The sequence below is a fragment of the Temnothorax longispinosus genome, chromosome 10 (genome assembly GCF_030848805.1).
Source record: "Temnothorax longispinosus isolate EJ_2023e chromosome 10, Tlon_JGU_v1, whole genome shotgun sequence".
NCBI classification, from domain to species: Eukaryota; Metazoa; Arthropoda; class Insecta; order Hymenoptera; family Formicidae; genus Temnothorax; species Temnothorax longispinosus.
This window is the reverse complement of record NC_092367.1, coordinates 16253597-16272690: the sequence shown is the minus strand read 5'-3', so window position 1 is coordinate 16272690 and position 19094 is coordinate 16253597. Positions and strand designations below refer to the sequence as shown.

At 38.4% G+C, this 19094-nt stretch overlaps 1 protein-coding gene across 1 annotated transcript in view; it reads right to left on the bottom strand.

The window, feature by feature from the left end:
• Nucleotides 1–13368, bottom strand: part of LOC139820519 (uncharacterized) — an 88244-nt gene extending 74876 nt beyond the window's left edge. The window contains exons 1-2 of the mRNA XM_071790886.1: nucleotides 12099–13368; nucleotides 11446–11488 (exon numbers count right to left, since the gene is read on the bottom strand). The gene's annotated coding sequence lies outside the window, so the exon portion shown is untranslated. The remainder of the gene's footprint in view (nucleotides 1–11445; nucleotides 11489–12098) is intronic.
• Between the last annotated feature and the right edge of the window lie 5726 nt (nucleotides 13369–19094).

Sequence of the window (19094 nt, the reverse complement as noted above, 5' to 3'; positions counted from 1 at the left end):
GTATTGAACAATAAAAGCTATTTTATGATCTTTTCGTGTGCGTACGAGTGCATATAAATCGAATGATTATACATTCTCCAGTATTAATTTATTTATTCATTCTAATCTGCTCTAAGCTATCCATTTTTAAGGATCTATGAAAACTCACATTTGTTTGTAAAACTATATATTCTTAAGTTCCAACGTGCATTTTGGATACAGATATAATGCAATTTGTACATACATATAGATCCATTATGTCAATTTAAAATAGAAAGTAATTTATCACTCTGCACCGACACAATGCGCAACAGCGGAGTTGTAGTCTACACGTCGTAAACTGCGTTGAACTGTAAAATACAAATATATATACGATTATTATAAAGTAATTAATTAAAATCAAAACTATTGCATCAAATTTTATATTTTTCTTTAAATAGACATTTAATAAAATAATTATAAAGTACTAAAAAAATTCTCCCTTTTCAATATAAAATTTTAACAGTATATTTTTATCTGTAACTCTTATTTGAATCATCGGAATAAATGAGAGAAACAAGGAGTAAATTAATTTTGCTTAATTTTGCAAGTACAGAGTAATATATAAAATATAAAATACTTACCTCATGGTTGCTCCGCCGTTGCTCGACGCCTCCCAGGCTTCCTCCCTCTTCCTCTCAGATATTTCCTTGTTGCACTTTACATAATATTTCACTCGCGAAAACGATTAATTACGATCGCGCGACATTTTGCGTGGCCCTCCCGTAAGTACGCGACGTTGAAATTTGAAATACCGCGAAACACATAAAACATTATTAACATGTCGTACGACTTTCCGTTACGCAAATCATTCAAGCCGGCAGGCAATTCACGTGTCATCCGTGTCATCTTGCGTTCTTAATTCGGAAGTAGCAATGGATAAATCACTTTTAAATTGGCGACATAAAACGCGACGCGAGATACTTGGAATCCGAGCACCTGCGGTAAAGAAGTAGTTATTAGTCCGCCATAAAACGAAATATTTTACAATCCTTGTGACAATCTGATCCTTACGCGAAATAAATTACGCGAACAAAATCTTTACTGCGATAATTTGTCATTAATTGTAACAGTAACTAATAATTTCCGATTAGCATCGAGAGATAATGTAACGACGCATAATAAGCGACTTTCTCTATTTCTTGCCTGTTCGAGCTGCGAAGTACGATAGTACGAATTGCTTAATTTTTAACAGCAAAAACGAACATCAAAGCTGCGCACCAACGTCAGGACGAAAACGACCCAGGTTTACAGACTAAAGGTGCCAAAAAAACGTTTACAGACTAAGGGTTAAAAAAAGTGGAACTTTATGATTTTAATCAACGAAAAAAATCAAATTAAATTGTCGCAAATAATATCTCGATTATATTATCATTTTAATAAGAAAAAAAGGTGTTCTCGGAATATAAAATCAAGAAAGGAAATAATAATATAAACAATAAGTAAATTACCCACACGCATTTTTTTAATCAAAATAAATATAAATTTTATTTCTTAAATAAACAAAATTTATTTTGACTGACAAATCATATTTTCCTTATCAAAAATTTTTCTTTGGCAAAAATTAATTTCAAATATGCATTAAATCAACATGTAATACAAGAAAATTATCATCTATTATTAATTTCCAGGGAGTAGAAAAGTCGTAATAAAAGAGAATATTCTAAAATTCTTAATTTTAATAATTTAAAACGTAATAACGTAACGAATAATATAACGTAACGAATATTAAATTGATTCTCAAAGTCTATTTATTGAACCGTGCGGTGTTTCAAGATTGATTTCAGTCAAGTTTTTAGCAGAAATGCAACTGCAAATGTACACAAAAAGGCCTAAGTAGTTCAAATAATATGCTCCAGTTAAAACATTAGTTTACGATGCTAGTTTTTCGTAGTGAATAACGCGAGACGATCTCACCGATAATAACTCGTCAATATTGCCGTAAAAGCAGTCGAGCGCAGAGTGAGAAAATCGAAACCGTGGAATGCAAGACGCACTCCATTGCGTCGTCGAAGACGGGAGAGTTTGAAATGCTTTCCTACATCGATTTTATTTTCCCTTGGGTTCCCACGAGAGACCGTGAAATCTATTCAAAAGTACTTGCGTTCCTAGTGACGTGCGTTCAGGATCGCAAGACGATACGGAAGTCTCACTGATAAATTATTCGCGCTAGTAAATATTGCTTATTGCGCGTTTTAATGCATAATAATAAAATCGCGCGCGTTATACGCGATCTTGGTTCCATCGTTTTCGGCGTGACATAAAAAGAATCTATCCTCGAAAAGGAAAGACGCGGAAAACACGCGTATTCTTAATGAGAAACCTTTAAATCTCTCGTTAATTACGTGTCTTGCGTGTCGCGCGCTGAATTAGTGTGATTCGAACGAGCGCGGAGCGGCGTCGATTGATGGCAACCGATATATATTTACGGAGAGGTAATCGTTCGAACATGATACAGAGACGCAGTCGCATAAAAATTAAAGAAACACGCAGGAACACGCGCGAAGGGATACGTCGCAGCGGCTGGAAGAGACGAAGGAAAAAAGGTTTGTGATCAACGGAACCGTCGCAGCTGACGATTTTAATGAGGTATCTCGCGGTCACAAATTTGATTGCGAGTTCATGAGGGAGCCGCGCGACCAACTGTTTTTAACTGTTTTCGGTCACAATTACTGCCTCCTCCCAAGACGGTTAACATTTCTGGGTGTAAATAGCAGCCGTTCAAAATGCAGAAGCTTACATTGTATTTCATATAATTGCAAATACGTGCATGCCCGCGTGTACTTAAAATAAAACGAGCTTAATTTACAGGAATTTCACACATTTTCAGATAAATATAAAGCGTAATATTCGCATGTACAAAACAGATTTCTTTTAATATAAAATAAAAGTTTTATATGCCTCTTTTTGACGTAGAACCACGTCTTTCCCGAGGGGGGGTGGGGTAACTTCGGGTGCACGACTGCAACGTTTTTTGAATTACAAATTCTTTGATCAATTTGAATTTATGTATTTCATGTATTTATGTATTTCAAAAGAAATATTATTTATGGTATAGCATTATCAATAATGGCATAATATTTATAAATAGTTTAATTTAATAGACTATTAATGATTAAGAATTTAATAAAAAGAATGTGAGATACAAGAAATATGTGTTAGTTAATTGCAAACTATGAATATGTATGTGTGTGTGTGCTAATTTTAAGTTATAACACACGGATAATGGCAACACACTGGTTGAATAAACTTTCGATCTTGATAATTAATTATGTTTTTTACACGTGAGACGATATCCATAATGCATCGGATAAGTTTAAGACTCACCGTCGGAAGAATAAATAGAAAATGAACGAGAGAAGCAATAAGATCGAAGCATTAAGGCCAAGATCAAGGGAACTGGAGCAACGGGGCGTGGCGTCGAGACGGCCACCTGTTCTATCAGACGACGAAGGAAGCGGACTTGCTCCTCAGCCGTAATCGCGCCTCGCGATATATCGGTGTCTCGTTTGTCTTATTCTATACAGGAATAAAGTGGGTGTGTAGGTATAGCGAGTCTACGCGGCCTTGCAAGGCCGTTTCTAAGCACCGCGAGATCAGTGATCGCATATCTATCGGAAATCGTTCCCTCATTCGCCGCCGGGAACAATGACAGAGGAATTTCAGGACTCACAAAAAATGCGTCATCACTGGGAAATCTCTTGTAGATCTTACTTTGATTATTACAAATTTTACGATATTACGGATTTAAGAAGAAATGTCGGGTGCTAATTAGCTGAAGATTGGGGTACTGATGGGACACCCGGTGTTCGGTACCGATACAATCATCATAATTTTTAACGGTTCCGATATAATTTCGAGATGTAATTACGGAGACCGTTGAACTATCTTCCTCGCTAAAGTCATTATCGGAATAATAAGATAATAAAGTTTGTCGAACAATCTACTTCGTTCCATAATCACAATAAAACATAGAAAATTATTATGCTCGAATTAAAAAAAATGTATAATAAAATGTAATATTGTAAGATCAATATGATTTTATAAGCATAGTCAAAGTAGATCAATTTTTTTGCAAATTATTTGCAGACAGAAATTGTTTATATTTTCTTTCGAATACGACATAAACGAAGATATGACGTAGCAGCTGTTCTATCATACGAAGTTACGAGTAAGATTATATACTTAAAGAGTTGATGCATATGTAATTCGTCGAAGATGAGCATTACAGTTACAGCTACTAACGTTGCCTTGCGTTATTACAGTGAAATAAATTTGAAATAGAAAAATTTTAAAATTTCGAAACTTGTGCCAAGGCACCGAGATTATAAATTTTACTAATTAATGGTTAAAATGCATTCTTGCACAATTCTCTAAGATATTTATCTTAAAGATAAAATCTGAACATGAAGCATCCGGAGAAATTAATTATATTTAAATTCGATAAAAAAGTAATTATTCACTTCATTATTTTTTACAATATATTAAAAAAATTCTAATTAAAATTATATATTATTATACGTGCTTTTCGAATCGCATTGTATGGAAATAATGATATTACAAAGTTATCACGAATCGTTCTCGTCTTCAATCTTTATATATCTGAATAAAATTTAAACACTTCATAAAATTTAAATTAAAATATTATAAAATAAATCTTTGTTTATCTTTATAAAATTCTATAATTATATAAAAGTATAAAATTGTACAAAAGTATATTTATGCACGTATGTTATTATAAAATGTAATTCTTTTAGAAAAGATCAACTTTCTGTTTATATTTGCATCAAAGAAAATGGCTTGCATAAACGAAATAGTCATTTTAATATATAGTAATTTAATTATTTTTGACGGTGATAGAGGAATTATTTTATTATTTACTCATTTTTAATAGAAATCTTTATATATATGAAAGAGCATGTGACGGTAAAACAATATTCTTCGCACATTTCAACCTTGAACCGGGACACGAACCGGAATCAATGACGATCGTTTCGATCAAAAAGATACAGGAAATTTCGCCAATTGATATGGAATAATGAGTCCGCAATATTAAAAAATGATTGATAACGGTATCGTAATTGGACACGATCGATCCCATGTCAATTTTTGAAAGAGTAGATTGCACGATGGTAAATCTCAATTATCGTTGACAACTTGTCATATGCAGGTGGGTCTTGTAATTTTAATAACAGCCCTAAAATGATGATAAAAAGAATTGGGCGCAGACAAAGAACTCGTCGATTTATCTTCTTTAACTATCACCATATATTTAATATTGCTGCGTAAATTGTTAACATGGTCTACAATAATAGAACAATCATAATAAAAAATTTTTCTCTACTTTTTGTTTTTCGATGAAAAGTAAACTGATAAATATCTGAAGAAGCAGATAGTTTTATCATTGAAAAATAAAATAAAATATCAATTGTTTCGAAAGAAGAGATAATGCTATTCGCTAACCTGTTAAATATCAGCTGGATACGGTAAGGCCATGCAATAAGTTTCATCGATGGTTTTAGACACTGCAGCTAGATGATCAATGATCCTCGCAGCACATAAATGACGTTTGTCAGGAACGATAATGCGATTTCCCTCGGAATCAGCATTTTTTAACAACTGTGCAGTCATCGGTTAATTTTCGAATTTAATTCACTGTTCCCCGTCACGGTTAATTGTTAAACATCCGACAAGTCAATTAACGGTACCTTAACATACGCGTATATAACATTGGAGGAACTATTTCACATCGCGAAGTTTACGATATCTTCAAGTACTTGTCTCAATGTCCACGTCAAAGTTTTAAAGAAATTAAAAAATGGAGAATCGATCGCACCTTACACTTCTCAAATATTACAATAACAAGATTTGCACAATCTTCGTATAAAATGAAGGGGTTCGACCGACATAATCGAAGAAACCGACCATGAATTTGCAACTGAATTCTACTGAAGGCAGAGTGATGTAGCGACGTATAGCAGATGCACTTGCTTTCGGGAGGTACACTTTTATTTCTTCTCTTCTTCTGCCTTTGTTTATGTAAATTTAGATCGAGATGTATAATTTTAATATGTTATATCGTAATAAAAATTGTAAAATCGTTTCTCATCCGTGAAAAATTAATTATTTCGCGAATGTTATTGACTCTTATATTTCTTGTCGGAAACATTTAATATGGCGATCGTACGTAGCCTCTCCTTTCGCTCATATATTTCTTCTCTCGCTAGAAAGAGGTGACATCGGCGATTAGGCAATAAAATGGTAATCTCCAATCGCTCTGTACGCGACTTCTTCTATTTGCTATTTTACCCGTCACGCAATGCCACAGCGATGTCAATGTCAGCATCTCCAGACGAACCCTCTTAGAGATTTCCTCTTCATGTTCCAACGGTACCATTAGCGGTGGCATGAGAGACAGAGTTAAAAAATTATACTGTCGTTGAGGTTTTCCATTCTTCCGGGATCTCTCTCGTCCGCTCGCTCCAAAGATACTTTCCTTAAAGCCACGAATTTCAAACGGTCCCGATAAAGGTTCACGCAGAATTGCAGGGGACAGCAAGGACGAAGGGGACCGTGTCTTCGAATAGCGTCACGCGGCGGGGTGGAGTAACGAGGAGAGACCACTCTACGGTAAGGTTTCCGTGGTGGATCCGTGCTGCGTGGTGGTCGGGTAGTTTGTGGCTGCGAGCACACAAGTCGAGCCTACGACACGAGCCTCGGCGGCGCTTCGCCGCTCCGTCTTCGTCCTTGCGGCGAGCGCATCCTTGTCGCTCTTCCGACGTCTCTCGCTCGCGCGCCGCTCCTTCTCTTCGCTCTTCCGCGGGTTCTCGCGCCGCGCGTCGCGGAGGAGATGAAGAGGCCCTCCCTCGTCGCACCTCTCTTGTGCTACGGCATTCTAAGTGCTATTGCACACACAGCACACAGTTGTCTCTCTCTCTTTCTTTCTCATCGCGACTAGCAACGATCGTTCCCCGACGCGGCGCGGCGCTGGCGCGAGGAAGAGGAAGCGCTTCCTTATTCCGGTGCGCGTTACGCGCATCGCGTCCGAGTCGAGTACGCCAAATGAGGCGTTAAAAATCGCTCAGTGATGTTAATTGTTCCATTCTGAGGAATTATTTCTAAGATTCTATCGTTTCCAGAAGCAATCGATCGGGAAAATTCAAAGTCCAAGTGGAGTATATGCAAAGCTATATTGTTTCGAGGACACTCGTAAGGAGGTCGACTTTCGCACGACTCGCATCACCTTGTTGACCGCGCGACTAAGAAGTACGACTGTCGTATTTACGATTTTCATGATCAGTGGCGTCGTCACGGATGAACACGCAGTCGGACCCAGTTTTCATCGCGGCTCGTTAAAGACCGTGGCAATCGAATCGAATAATAACTGAGGACTGTTAACGAACACGATTTTACGAACAATTTATCCGATTTATAGAACGAAACAGAGTGTTCTTGGAGGTTCTAAATCCTTTCAAATCTAAATTAATTTAACCTATCGAAACTTGGTTTTTAATGGAAAATTCCGGTCCTGATTACTGAGTGACAAGGTTTGGATCTTGCTCGCTTAAAATATTAAAAAAAGGGTCGCTTATAAAATGCACCGCTCGCTTTATGACAAGGCACACTTATATGAGTCCATCTGAATTATTGACAATCTCGCCGCTTCGCGTAATAAATGCCGACGGATCTTTCCGGAAAGCGTAAACGTAAAGTGCCGACACGTGTAAAAGATGAAACTTTTAATATTTCGGAGTAGCAATGTCCCGTAAGTCATCCGTCGAAATTTCTCGCGATGTCCACGAAAGTGGCAGTTCGGTGCGTTAATAAAATGCGACCATACCGCGATCTTACGCTAATTGCAGCCGTACAAACGTAATGAGATGAATCCGATACAAAAGAAAAACAAATTTCTTGACATTACATACTACTCCTTTGCTTTCTTTATTTGCATGTTTTCCTTTTAAATTAGTTTAAAACTAATTTTTTTTTATATATAATTTTTATATCTTCTAAAACTGCTTATTTATTCTAAATTTATCTAATGCTGTATCCTGCATGATATATTTTTACCTAATAATAAATCAATTTTATATAATTTCATTCATCTAATAAATCAATACAACTACTATATGCAGATGATTGTTCGCATCTTCTTTAAAAAAAAAAAAAGATTTATTGATCCGCCTACATTGGACACTACATCTCATAAAAAAACCTGTCGAAGGGCACTTGTGAATCAGGTATCCCGCCCATACGTGTCATCGCGGCGTCATTTACGAGATCCTCGACGCTGCAATAAGATTTTAAAGTAATTATAACGTGCTCCCTGATAATTTCATGGGTGTTTTTAATGACATCTCCCCGACCCTTTCGATTGCGGCCGCGCGTTTATGAATATTGACATCAAATCAAATTCCACGGGCAGCGATCCATTGATAAGTTAAAAAACAAGGCAGAAGCGCGTCAATTATTCGACGGAGGCATACGATCGGGGCCACCCGGTGTGCAATTAAACGTATATACAGTTTTCATTCGTTTAACCGGCTATGCAGATGGTTGGACGGTGTTCTCGCCGGTAGAGAGAGCGAATATTGGGCAAAAACAGCCTCTTGGCCACCCGGAAGGGTTAATGGATAATTGGCAGTTCTCCTTTTCGCGAATGTTCTTCTGAGGTAACCTTGATAAACCGCGCGAATGGTTACACCGCTGCGCCGTTTATTTCTAAGGAACTTATCCCCCTCTGGTCTTCAACTGAAATTCATTTCGCATACATATATATAGTTAATGAGACGCGCGAAATCTCGACGCGCTGATAACACCCGAATGTCGTGCGCTTGGCCGGATTTTAAGGTCACAATTTTCGGCACGTTTGCCAAAACGCGATAATGCACTCCGCGCGTCCGGAGGCCAGGGAAAGCGCGAATTAAAAGAAAAGGAAAGAACCGATATCGGTCGCAACCACGATTTATGCTCATTGCCGCGGTTGAACGTGTCTTTAGTGGGCAGGCTTTCCGAGAGAGATAACGGTGCAAGCCTGTCGAGCGTGCCGCGGCGCGACGCGACGCGCGGCGTATCTTAATTTGTGGGGTTCCGCGCGAGAAATATCAGGTTCGCAAAACGCCGTTCGCGTTGCGGGTCTCTCCTAGTTAGTCACGGTCGCACCGATTGTCCCCGATCGACCGATCGGTGGCTCAGTGCATGTGCGAAACAGGCTGCGACAAATCGAAGACGGATATCGCTGAAGAAATTAAAAAGGTGAGCATAACTTTCACAAGAAAACAATAATAATAATTGCAAGAAAGTTATTTAAAAGCGATCAATATTTCGATAAGAATCAAGTATGAAAATCCAAAGCGTTCCGTGAAAATCCAAAGTAATACGGCATATTTTTTCCATACATTTAAAGACTGCACTATCTTGCTCGCCTAACTGCTCAATGATCACGTTGCGTTTTTGTATTTTTAATTTTCGGTCTCATAACTCGTGACAAATATACTGGTATTAACACCTGGCATGTACTTTACGAATTAATGGACGTCGCGAATCATTTAAAGACGCTTCTATGACACGAAGACTTATTACGTTCGCGGACGCGGATGAAAAGAAGCGAGGTTCATGGGTCAGAGGATGATGAAAAAGAGCGCGTAAGAAACGACAACAAAGCGCGACCGAATGCGATACAACCATAAATCTCGAGTAATCTGGGAGATTTATGCACAATATAACGAATCCACCGCCGCGCGCGGGTCATCTCCGCCGCTTTTTATTTTTCTTCCACGTCGAGAGAGAGTGCGAATTCGTATCCCACATCAAAACGCGGGAAGGTGCTCTTTTTCCTCGTTATTCTTTGCTGATGCGCGTCTCACAGTGCGAAGATGCGGCGATTTGTCACCGTCGTGTGCAGGAACGCAAGTTAACGTGATGCGATCTGCTTTCTTTGTATCTTTTTTTTACATTTCATATTTTTTTCTCTCTCTTTTGTTTGTCGTCGTCGTCCACCCTTCGCGCGGACCGCGGACCGTTAATTTTCGAAACAAGATTGAGGAGACGGAGACCAGAGGAGCGGAAGGAGGATGCGCGCGTTTACCGTCGCCGAAAATTCATTACGCCGGTTAATCTCGTCCGCTTGTCCGCCTCCCTGTTGTATCTTTATTAAATCTCTGGCTTCGCGTCGCAAGATGATATTATCGTGACTCGTTTGGCGTTGCTCCATATTATGTGCTAACTACCCGTGTTAGCCGTGCCGATAGTCCAATTACCGAACACCTCGCATTGTAAATTTTCCTTTCAATAAAGCACGCTGCACGACACATCGTTCCACGATACGTTTTCGGGGATCAACCTGTGGAATCGCGCGTGCAAATCGCGCTCGAGCAGAGGACACGACGGAAATGCAGAGGCGAACGAAGAAGGATGTGGCCGGCCTACGGGGGCATATAAAAAGGGAACACCGGCCATATTTCTCGAGTGAACCACTTAGAAGAACGCGGCAGTACGAATATCCAACGATTCAACGTCGGATTTATGTCTCAGTTGGATGAAATGTGCGAGATAAGTGAAAAAGTGCCCACCCGTGCGCATTCACGCACGCGAGATTTTAATTCGTGAGTCGGCGGTGTGTGCCTGTCCTCCGATAATCGTCATTAACCGTTGTTAAAATTTCGACTATAAGTATGACGTCTCGCGGTTTTACAAATGTCCCGTTAATGCTATTCGTGCTGAACGCGTTTGCAACACATGTGCACTAATTATCACACGTGATTAACGTGTAAAGACGGGTCTCGAGATGCTTGTAACGATATCGTTTTGTCACTTATTTCACCGCAGCTTACGTACAGTATATCTCTTATACAACACTCCGTTAATGGGCGCGGAAATGGAAAAAGTACGAGCACGTCTTCCTGATATTAACGCGACTTTAAATCATATTAAATGAATTGTAAAACTCATACTCGTTGTAATTACTGGGACGAATATGTGTGTAACGTGTATATCGAGCGAGGAGGTATGATGAAATTGGAGAAAGTATAAAGTAAATATATTACAGACTTCGTATTAGAATCTTCGCGTGAAACGATACTTGGATGATTGAAATGATGGATTCATGTTCGCGAGAAATTCTATTCCAGCACACATTTCCTGGTATTTACTTGTCATTGTAAGATGTTTTATCCTCGTCTAAAACCATTTAACTTCGATTATTTTGAGAATCGCTTGTAACTTTTTACTGAACTTAATTTATCTAGAAAATATTTCCTACTATATCACCATTTACTCGCGCTCACGAGTTTGTCTAATCAATTTCATACACTAATCTATCTATCATTTATTTTAAGGCAATGGATCGAGGTTGTAGACATGTGTATCTGTAGTATACTTCCATAGATCCATTACTTTAAATTTAAATTAAAATAATGCAGCACTCACCAGACACAGTAGCGCAGCAGCGGAGTTGTAACACGACGTTAATCTGTAAAACGCAAATGCAGCGAAATTATAACGATGCTTGAAATAATTAAATTTTGAAAAATAATTATTACGCGCATTGGATTTTTATTTTTTCTTTTAATATACACGTTTAATAAATTAATTACTTGAAATTATTGAAAAGATCTTTCTAGGTAAAAGCTTTTATCGAGTTTGAGATAATAAATTTCTTTAATTCTTATGCAAATAATTCAAATAAATGTATGAAAAAATTCCTAACGACTGTTTCTGCATTTTGTGCCAAAATGTACAAGTGGGAGGAAATTTGTTCTCTAAGATTTGTTACGTTAAAAGAGACAAACCTCCTTAACAGTCGAAGCCCGGAAATGCACCGTTTAATTATCCGATGTTTAATTAACCGATGAGACATGGTGAGAAAATGTTACATGTATACTAATTAATGTTATAAATATTTTCTTAAATATTTCGAATAGCTTAAATGGCTTGAAACAACAAAATCAAGAATAATTTATCCTACATCATGCAGTGACATAAAATGACGCACGGAACGCGATCGGAATGCATTTATTCGCGATAATAAACGATCGTAATTCAAGTGACAAGAATAAATAAATAAACAATAAAACACTCACCCAACGATTGCTCCGCCGTCGCCCGACGCCTCCTAGGCCTCCTCGGTCCTCCTCCTCCTCCTCCTCCTCCTCTCTGGTCCCACCGTTGCTGTTTCTTCATGTAAACGCATCCTTTATTTTACTTTACTTCACTTCTTAATTCTTCTTTCAAACTTTGTTCTTTTAAACTTTTCGATTCAATAAAACTTGTTAACACATAATCTCCAAACTTCCATCTATTCTGATTTTTCGTCTTATCTCTTTTACTTCAATTATTTACTATATTTCACAATGTTCACTGAAGTAACACTCACAAAATGTTAATGGATATATGTATAACATGTAGATGTACGTGTCTGCATTGTGATGACCTCCGGTCCATGAGTTTGCTACGCCGAATCCAGTTAACCCTGCGGGATGACGCGATCGACGCGACGTACACTCGCGAGAGGAAAGACTGGATCGCGATCTAATTAAACGTTCATTAATCAACAGCATACGACGATCGCGCGATACATCATACGGCACTCCCGATAGCAATCGAATCGCGACGCGTACTTTGTTAAGGAAGAAACAATGCTAAAAACGCACAGTAGCGATCCGACGGGCGCGACATGTTTGCGACTGGAGTAAAGCGACGGGAATTCGAGGATATCATCGCACCGCCAGCGCCGCGCCACGCGCCGCCCACTACGCAACAACAATAGGTATACACGGCAGTTACTCCCAAATGTATTTTCGCGCATTTTCCGCGCGAATGGAAAACGATACAGAGATTTCAGGTACGATTAATATCTCGTGTCGTGACACAAGTGACCGAACGAGCGAGCTATTAGAATTAAAGACAGATACCAGCGCAATATCTGGAAATGTAATCGTATGGCTTTGCCAACTGCTCACGCGGATAGATTTCAGCGAATTTCACGAAATTTGCATTTCGGTGGATTATCGCTGTATATACGCCGAATTTGTACTTGATCGCGACTGATGGATATTAAAGTGCACGGCTAACCCGCTAATCACGATTCTGTTTACTGATTAAATGCGTCGCGATGCCGCTCGAATCGTCGCGCATTGGTGATGTTTCGTGTTAACGAATGCAAATATAGATACTTATAGTATATACACAAATATTATTAATCTCGCGATAGCTTCTCAAAATAATTTATATCGATTTTATTTTAGTTTCTTAGGGAATCGCGCGCGATTCTGATATCTATTCTCAAATATTCTCGCTAAAAATTGATCTCAAATTTAAATGAACCCTTGACATTATTGACAAACGTCTCACTCAAAAACAAAAAGTATCTCATGCAGAGAAATATCGTACTTAAAAAAGAGTATAATACAAAGTTACATTAATTTATTTAAAATGTATCACGAGTGTCATCCTTCTCGTGCATCTCTGAGACTCTATACCGGAAACGGTCTCGAATGATCGCGTTTTCCACCGCGTTAGCGTACAACTTGACGCGAACGTATACTCTATAGAGCGCGGGAATCGTGCAACGTTAGCCGGAGGATGCTACACAATGATCTCCCGCAAGAAGTATTCGATATACCACCGGGAGGAATGGTACTTAAAGACAGGCTACAGTTAGGTAACATGTGGCGAAGTGACCATCTGTCTAGGAAGCGAACGCGGCGGGAGTTGCGGGAGGGCCGCGAGAGAGGAGGAACAACGACACATCTCGCCTCGACTCGCGCTCCTTTCCTCCCTGTGCGAGACGAGATAGGCCATTTACGCGTGACTAGCTCGATTTTGTTGTGAAGGCGCGCGTCCCCCTCGTACGCCACGCTCGCAATGTCGAGACGTCGCCGTCGCGCGGTGATTGACGGAATACCGCCGGTGCCGCGGTGTTATGTCCGCTACGTAAAGTGTTTGAGAGCCTCCGCACAAGAACTGTCGTATCGGCCATAAACATAAACTTCGGTCAACGCACAAGAAATCTGTATCCACAAGATAAGCGTCATGGCGTCATCTCAATCCGTTCGGATACAGATTTCTTGTGCGTTGACCGAAATTTATGTTTATGGACGATACGACAGTTCTTGTGCGGAGGCTCTAAATTGTAGGTGAAATCCATCGAGTAACGACCGAGATGAATGTTGGAGTCTTATTAAAACTTGGGACGAGTGATCGATCAAGTTTTTGAAAACAGAGATATGTAAAATGTCTAACGATACGGTAGTTTTTTTAACTACGCGTATTAACGGATTTTAAACAAATTTTAATTTAAGGTTGTGTTTACTTAGACATTTAATTTTGGAAATATAATGATTGCGAAGAGTGATTTCGTGATAAATAAGTTGCTAGAGAGAAAGCGATTTCTATCAAAGCTACCTTCGAAATATTCTGTAATTGATGACCATTCTGTAATTTATAATAATTTTACTTAATTATCGACCTATTTGTACTGTACAATTTTCTGAAATTATTATCAGTGCTTGGGCACAGATCCATTTATTAGAATTAATGTTTCATTTAATTTATAATGTTAATTTAAGACTAATTCAGAGTACCATGTGCGCTTGATACTTCGTAAATCAAAGTCAACGTGTTTCCAGATGTGAAATACCTCGTTTTCCTTTGCATTCGAGTCTGTATTCTCCTTCATTCGTCGACATCATTTATTGACGCTAACTAATCATTTAATTAATACCTATATATTTTATAATTGTAGTATTGAATTGCTGGTAAGTAATGAGAAGAATGAGTTGCGTTTTCGCGCCGACGATTTACATTTTAATTACACACAGTAGCACGAAAATGTTAACCAGAATGTTTATTACATTGAACGTACTGAATGGGCAATGTCTGAAACAACTTAGCAGACGCTTGCGTCAATATATCAATGTCATCGTTCGAGTTAATTGGCCGACATTGTATACAGCTTGAATCTTTTATGTTTTCGCAGAATAAATATCGCGCGGCTGCATTGAAATCCACACACAACATCTGTGTCTATGCGAATCCCAACAATGCATATGTAATGCTATTACAATTAATCAAAAGTCTTTCCAAGAAATATATTATGTTTAGAGTATCTTAATAATAAAATTAAAATTATCCGGATACAAAAATAAGGCCAATTTTGCTATACCTTTTGCTCCTAATTGATTAAACAAAGTTATCTCATTAATAAAGCTTTTTGTCACTCACCGATCGATGCGCAACAGTGGAGTTATCAGCCACGTAGCTACGTCGATTCTGTAACATACAAACATAAGATACCAATTAAAGTAACGTTCTAAATCAATGAGTCTATAATATAAGATCATTCTAACACACATAGATTTTTTTAAATCGCTTTTCAGTTAAATATCTGCAGTTAAAATAATTATGTATTTTTCAAAAAAGATCCTTACAAGGATAAACTTTTATAAAGTTTTAGATTAATGATTTTTCTCTCTAATTGTTATTTTTAATCGCCGAAATAAAACGATCCGAATAACAGGAAAAACGGACTAATTCTACACAAGTAAGCGATAGTACTTACCGCAAAGTTGCTCCACCGATGCCCGATGTCTCTCCTAAACTTCCTTCTCTCTTGACTCTTGACAAGTTTCTTTCTCCACTTTGTCCTTAGGTTGTCAGAATTCTTTTTTAAGATGCACTTTCGTATCGTAGGTATATTGCGCAAAAGCGAAGTTATACAACACTGATCTGTAACACAAAAATAGATCCAATTAAAAATAACTAAAATAAATATGGAAAGATAATTTTTGCACGTAAATATCATTTTACTTGTAATACCAACAAAAATATTTAATTAAAAAAAAATGTCTTAATAAAAATGCTTTTTTCGATATCAACATGTATAAAATTTAATTTAAAAAAAAAAATTAAACGCGAATACAATTAATATTACTATAATACAAGGATCGCGCGGCTGTCATACTCTGTACGATATTAATTACACGCGACGCATACTTAATCATGTTACGACTTACGACAGCAGAGAAACAGAAGTGAACGAAATTGTGGCACATTCGATATCCACGATACTTCAAAAATAAAAATGCAATGAAACGCACCTAAAGATATGGCGGTTTCTTGCTCGATTAACTTCGCACGCCAAGAGCGACGCAACGTCGCTAGATTGATTCACGCGATAGATCTTCGGCCGAACAAGTGTTACGAAAAGCGCGTTCGACTTATCAATGTACGAATCTACATCACGAGATATAGACATTGCAATGAATAATAAATACAAGGTTAATATGTTACGCCTACCAATTAATCGAGATGCGACGTCATTCGTCTCGGCGGAGCCGATCCGTCCCGTGTCCGTCGCGTTCTGAAAATGAAATGAGAATTAAGATGGCGGAGACGCTTCGTTCCCCGCGCGGCCAACTTCACGCGCCAAGGGTGACGCGGCGTCGCTACTCGCTACGCGTCCCGCTCTTAACTTCGTGTTTATGCATTTTTCGTATTTCGAGTAAAGGCCTACGCACAAGGATTGATGTTAGCGTATGTGGTATCCATCGCATCGCATCGTGCGACGGATACGATATGCTAACGTCAATCCTTGTGCGTTGACTTTCGACACTAACTTTACGATAGAATCGTAAACGGTTACGACAATCTTTGGCTTTGGCCCTTACAAATACTATACTCTCGGCTTTTATGACGATTATTGTTTCGCATTCAAATATGCGTATTGATATTCTAAATAGATATCCGCGGTATTTGCATCATCCGAAAATATGCTCTCGTCGCTTTCTCGGCGATGACTTGCGCGACGCGCTTCGGCTCGGCCGAACAAGTATCGCGTTTTAATACGCGTTTCAATAGATCATCAATATACGAAGTCCTATATTAAATATTGTAGTCAATGATAAATGCAAATATAAGGGTTGATTACCAATTAATCGAGATGCGACGTCACTCGCGTCCCGGAGCCGATCCGTCCCGTGCCCGTCGCGTTCTGAAAATGAGAATCAAGATGGCGGAGGCGCTTCGTCTCCCGCGCGGCCAACTTCACGCGCTAAGGGTGACGCGACGTCACATACTCGCTACGCGCGCATTTTGAGCAACTAATATACACTTGTCTTTTATGACAATTATTAGTTTGCATTCTAATGCCAGAATAGGCATATTAATATTCCAGATAGATAGATATACTTGTAATATCTGATAAATGATCGTCGCTTTGTCGATCGTTCACGCAATATACCTTTGGCTGAATGAATCTTATGAAATACATGTTCTAACAGATCGTCAATTTGCAAACGCTGAATCTATATTACACGATAATTGGATGTTATTATAAGAAATAAATACAGGATTAACATAGATTTTGGTTACCAATTAAACGAGTCGCGACGTCACTCGCCCCAGAGGCCCCAGAGCTAATCCGTTTCGTATCCACCGCCGTTAATGGGAACAAAATATTCGGAGATACTGATAATTTTGATCCAGTATCGCGATTTTGGTCTACCATGCGAGTCAAGTGGATGAATAATACGAACGTAGTGTTCGTCAACCAAAAATACGTAATTAAAATTCGATATTGTACGTACAGTAGGCAATTATCGTACGCCTTAAAATATACTATGTCTTTCGGTTACTTCATTCGAGTCTGCAATTCGTGTATTCACTTTTTATGTTCCCAACTTAATGTCAAGTTTTTACAAATTACAATTTTTTATGTAGATATAAACTAAAAAGTATCTATTCTAAAATTTCTTATTTCTGCTTTTATCGGTTTAAATATTAATCCCGAATTTTTTTGGAAACACAACAAGAAATCTGGAAGTCTTTATGAAACACCCAGAACTTTTATAAATGACGGATATTTAGGTTTACATATGTATATTTTCTTATTGAAGTAGGAAAACCGTGAATTAATTGCTTGCCAGTTATCTCTAACATTATAAATTTACCAAATTATAAGCTCTTTAATAAATTTATTATTTATAATTAAAACAGCGAGCAACGTCACGCATCAAAAAACAGTAGTATAACTCATGTCGATCAAATATATATATATTTTTATATTATACAAAATATATATATATATTACGTGCTACTGCATCTCTAGATTAATTGAGAAAAAATGTGTTATTAATTTAGTCGTTTATATAAGCAAAACGATAATATATCGTGTATACCGGTTCCGAACGCGCAAGGGTTGAGAAAAAATTTCAATTACGCATTCAATTATGCGATACAAGAGGATGGCCGCTCGCCGGGCGATGAATTCCGCTTGTACGTACGAGCTATAATCACGCGATGCACCACACGAAAAAGATTTCGTAACAAATGTCCGCGAAACGGAAGATGCTAGCAAACCCGCACGCTGATTGACTTCTGATCCCGAGAACGTGTTGTGCATCGCGGCTTTTCAAGCGCGTCGAGAAAAATGCGTCGCGACCAGTTTTCCTCCGGGGCACCATGAGTCTCTCTCTTTCCGTTGCATTCATAATAATCGCTCCGCGTACCCCGTGGATTACCCGCGGGCCACCTTCGAGCTACGAACTCGCGAGAGCTTTCGCGAGAACCCCGCCCGATCGGAAGCAGATGATAATCAGGCTCGCTAATTGCCTACGTCGGAATCGCCGCTGGCTATCGCATTTAATTTGCTGCTGCGAGGCGATATTGACGAGCGTGGTAAAGGAGAGTTGGTTTTCTGTACCTTAATTTTTAGCAATACCGCTACCGAATCAATAAATAACGATAGCTCGGAGATAAATTCGCGAGATCGAGACGGAATCAAAAGCAAAGAATACCGCAAACGAGCGTGTGGCAGCAATTCGCTAATGTGTCGGAAAATTACATGCAATGGAAATACTTAGCCTCACGTTAGGTTCCAGTGAAGTAAAGCAATCGAATGTCTGTCTTGAGATTCTAGTCCATTCGACGATATTGAGAAGATACTTTTGAATCTTATATCTTAATCATCATGCAGTTGTGTAGAAGTAATTTACAATTAATTTACAATTGCAATCTTTATCTATTTAAATATCAATAGATATATATTTTTAAACAAATATCCGGTACTCTGAAAAGTT